Source organism: Coregonus lavaretus (genome assembly GCF_964263955.1).
Source record: "Coregonus lavaretus genome assembly, contig: HAP1_SCAFFOLD_9082, whole genome shotgun sequence".
Lineage (NCBI taxonomy): Eukaryota > Metazoa > Chordata > Actinopteri > Salmoniformes > Salmonidae > Coregonus > Coregonus lavaretus.
Window position 1 is genome coordinate 8,482 of NW_028162453.1, and position 4,987 is coordinate 13,468.

Sequence of the window (4,987 nt, forward strand, 5' to 3'; positions counted from 1 at the left end):
ACACAACATTTCGTAGGATCCGTGTCGTAGGATATTGATTGCTTGGTTCTGAACTCGCAGATCCAGCCCTGCCAGGGGAGACGAGACGATCCCTCAGACCAACAACACTGATCCCAGGATGACTAATGGAGCCCAGAGACGTCAGACCACATCGCCAGACAGACAGACATGACTAATCTATCCAGTGACTTGATCTGCAGTCTCTCAGGAAGGCCAGAGGACCTGTGGTTGATGTTTCTAATAGTACCGACCGTTTCAGTAAACAGCCGACATTTATGTTTTTAATAGTACCGACTGTTTCAGTAAACAGCCGACATTTATGTTTTTAATAGTACCGACTGTTTCAGTAAACAGCTCACATTGATGTTTTTAATAGTACCGACTGTTTCAGTAAACAGCCGACATTGATGTTTCTAATAGTACCGACTGTTTCAGTAAACAGCTGACATTGATGTTTGACTGTTGGCAGATGTTGTTCTATTGTTGTGTGACGTCACATATATGTATAATATAATTGTTATTGTTCTTCAATAAAATGTTTTCAATCTGCCCAAGTGGTTTTATGATCTATTTTTACGAGTAAGGAGTTAGTGAAGGAGGGGAGGAGAGGACATGAGGGCAGACGTTTGAGGTTCGGCCAGACACAGACACAGGGTGGTCATGATACAAGAAGAAAAAACTTTATTGGGACAAAGTAGCAGAACACTACACAGTCCTCAACAACACTGGCTAGGCAGTGACCCGTGATGTCACGCACAAGGAGGTCAGGGTTCAAAGGTCATTCTCAGAGAAGGGGTTGGGGTCAGCAAAATAATACCTAGGCTCCATTGTCCAATCAGGTCGCCTGGCTTGACCTCTCACCTTTAACATTTAAGCCCCACTCCCCCGTTTGTGACATGAGGGTTGATTGATAGCAGATACTGCTGTTTGATTGGAGGACAGTATACCTGTCATAATTATGGGAGTCACTGCCCCCGATAATCAGTGTTACATCAGAAACCTGGAGGTCGTAACTAACCCATATGGCTGATCTAGGACCAGATCACCCTGCACCACTCTAACCCTGACCACCAGGCAGAGAGAGCACCAAACTGATCCTAGGTCAGTGTCTATAGAGGTAACAGGATCCTATAGGATCCACATAGTGTACTATATAGGGAATAGGGTGCTGTTGGGGCTCAGCCGTGGAGGAGCAACCAGGTCGTCATGGAGAGGAAATATTAAATAATCACACAGATTAACACTCAGGAGCCATCCCAAATAACACCCTGTACACTATATAGTACACTAGACTGGACTAGAGACCTATATAGTACACTAGACTGGACTAGAGACCTATATAGTACACTAGACTGGACTAGAGACCTATATAGTACACTAGACTGGACTAGAGACCTATATAGTACACTAGACTGGACTAGAGACCTATATAGTACACTAGACTGGACTAGAGACCTATATAGTACACTAGACTGGACTAGAGACCTATATGGTACACTAGACTGGACTAGAGACCTATATAGTACACTAGACTGGACTAGAGACCTATATGGTACACTAGACTGGACTAGAGACCTATATAGTACACTAGACTGGACTAGAGACCTATATAGTACACTAGACTGGACTAGAGACCTATATAGTACACTAGACTGGACTAGAGACCTATATAGTACACTAGACTGGACTAGAGACCTATATAGTACACTAGACTGGACTAGAGACCTATATAGTACACTAGACTGGACTAGAGACCTATATAGTACACTAGACTGGACTAGAGACCTATATAGTACACTAGACTGGACTAGAGACCTATATAGTACACTAGACTGGACTAGAGACCTATATAGTACACTAGACTGGACTAGAGACCTATATAGTACACTAGACTGGACTAGAGACCTATATAGTACACTAGACTGGACTAGAGACCTATATAGTACACTAGACTGGACTAGAGACCTATATAGTACACTAGACTGGACTAGAGACCTATATAGTACACTAGACTGGACTAGAGACCTATATAGTACACTAGACTGGACTAGAGACCTATATAGTACACTAGACTGGACTAGAGACCTATATAGTACACTAGACTGGACTAGAGACCTATATAGTACACTAGACTGGACTAGAGACCTATATAGTACACTAGACTGGACTAGAGACCTATATAGTACACTAGACTGGACTAGAGACCTATATAGTACACTAGACTGGACTAGAGACCTATATAGTACACTAGACTGGACTAGAGACCTATATAGTACACTAGACTGGACTAGAGACCTATATAGTACACTAGACTGGACTAGAGACCTATATAGTACACTAGACTGGACTAGAGACCTATATAGTACACTAGACTGGACTAGAGACCTATATAGTACACTAGACTGGACTAGAGACCTATATAGTACACTAGACTGGACTAGAGACCTATATAGTACACTAGACTGGACTAGAGACCTATATAGTACACTAGACTGGACTAGAGACCTATATGGTACACTAGACTGGACTAGAGACCTATATAGTACACTAGACTGGACTAGAGACCTATATAGTACACTAGACTGGACTAGAGACCTATATGGTACACTAGACTGGACTAGAGACCTATATGGTACACTAGACTGGACTAGAGACCTATATAGTACACTAGACTGGACTAGAGACCTATATAGTACACTAGACTGGACTAGAGACCTATATAGTACACTAGACTGGACTAGAGACCTATATGGTACACTAGACTGGACTAGAGACCTATATAGTACACTAGACTGGACTAGAGACCTATATAGTACACTAGACTGGACTAGAGACCTATATAGTACACTAGACTGGACTAGAGACCTATATAGTACACTAGACTGGACTAGAGACCTATATAGTACACTAGACTGGACTAGAGACCTATATAGTACACTAGACTGGACTAGAGACCTATATAGTACACTAGACTGGACTAGAGACCTATATAGTACACTAGACTGGACTAGAGACCTATATAGTACACTAGACTGGACTAGAGACCTATATAGTACACTAGACTGGACTAGAGACCTATATAGTACACTAGACTGGACTAGAGACCTATATAGTACACTAGACTGGACTAGAGACCTATATAGTACACTAGACTGGACTAGAGACCTATATAGTACACTAGACTGGACTAGAGACCTATATAGTACACTAGACTGGACTAGAGACCTATATAGTACACTAGACTGGACTAGAGACCTATATAGTACACTAGACTGGACTAGAGACCTATATAGTACACTAGACTGGACTAGAGACCTATATAGTACACTAGACTGGACTAGAGACCTATATAGTACACTAGACTGGACTAGAGACCTATATGGTACACTAGACTGGACTAGAGACCTATATGGTACACTAGACTGGACTAGAGACCTATATAGTACACTAGACTGGACTAGAGACCTATATAGTACACTAGACTGGACTAGAGACCTATATAGTACACTAGACTGGACTAGAGACCTATATAGTACACTAGACTGGACTAGAGACCTATATAGTACACTAGACTGGACTAGAGACCTATATAGTACACTAGACTGGACTAGAGACCTATATAGTACACTAGACTCGACTAGAGACCTATATAGTACACTAGACTGGACTAGAGACCTATATAGTACACTAGACTGGACTAGAGACCTATATGGTACACTAGACTGGTGCACTGCATAGTGAACAGCGCGCCATTTGAGACTCATCCTCAGATTACAACAGAATTAGACACAGAGAAGAGAGGTGTCTGTCTGTCTGCACCAGAAACACTGACAGGACAGAGAGGTGAGATAGTATGTATGTGTGTGTTTATAGTGTGTGTGTGTGTGTGTGTTTATAGTGTGTGTGTGTGTGTGTGTTTATAGTGTGTGTGTGTATGGTGTGTGTGTGTGTGTGTGTGTGTGTGTGTGTGTGTGTGTGTGTGTGTGTGTGTTTATAGTGTGTGTGTGTATGGTGTGTGTGTGTGTGTGTGTGTGTGTATAGTGTGTGTATAGTGTGTGTGCGTCTCTATGCGTATGTATGTGTGTGTTTATAGTGTGTGTGTGTATGGTGTGTGTGTTTGTGTGTGTGTGTGTGTATAGTGTGTGTGCGTCTCTATGCGTATGTATGTGTGTGTTTATAGTGTGTGTGTGTATAGTGTGTGTGTGTGTGTGTGTATAGTGTGTGTATAGTGTGTGTGCGTCTCTATGCGTGTGTATGTTAGAAGATGTTGTCTATGTTCCAGACGTCTCCACTCAGAGCGTTGGCGGCTCCCTGCAGCGTCCAGGTGAACAGGGCTAGTTGCCGTCGGAAACGGGCCTCGTCGAAGCGCCTGGGGTCGGAGGTCAGGAGGGAAAGGTGTTCAGTGAGAGCAGCCAGAGTGTGTTCCCCCCAACCGTGCAGAACGTGACGGAACGGCGTCTCAACCACAGACACGTACTGGGACAGGAAGTAGTACTCTACCTGGAAACACACGGCACACATTATCTATCTAGAAACACATTATCTCTCTATCTAGAAACACATTATCTCTCTATCTAGAAACACATTATCTCTCTATCTAGAAACACATTATCTCTCTATCTAGAAACACATTATCTCTCTAGCTAGAAACACATTATCTCTCCATAAACACACATATATACATACACATATATACATATATATATATACATATACACATATACACACACACATATATATATAAAAAAACACACATAATCAATATATACACTACCGGTCAAAAGTTTTAGAACACCTACTCATTCAAGGGTTTTTCTTTATTTTTGCTATTTTCTACATTGTAGAATAAAAGTGAAGACATCAAAACTATGAAATAACACATATGGAATCATGTAGTAACCAAAACAGTGTTAAACAAATTAAAATATATTTTATATTTGAGATTCTTCAAATAGCCACCCTTTGCCTTGATGACAGCTTTGCACAC

General features: G+C 41.7%; 1 long non-coding RNA gene across 1 annotated transcript; it reads right to left on the reverse strand.

Annotated features, from left to right (window-relative positions):
• Window positions 1-658: 658 nt before the first annotated feature.
• LOC311119225 lies at window positions 659-3,767 on the reverse strand. The gene is made up of 3 exons (XR_014611925.1): window positions 3,706-3,767; window positions 3,616-3,645; window positions 659-1,275 (listed from the first exon to the last, which is right to left on the reverse strand). It is a non-coding gene; the product is annotated as an uncharacterized lncRNA (long non-coding RNA).
• Between the last annotated feature and the right edge of the window lie 1,220 nt (window positions 3,768-4,987).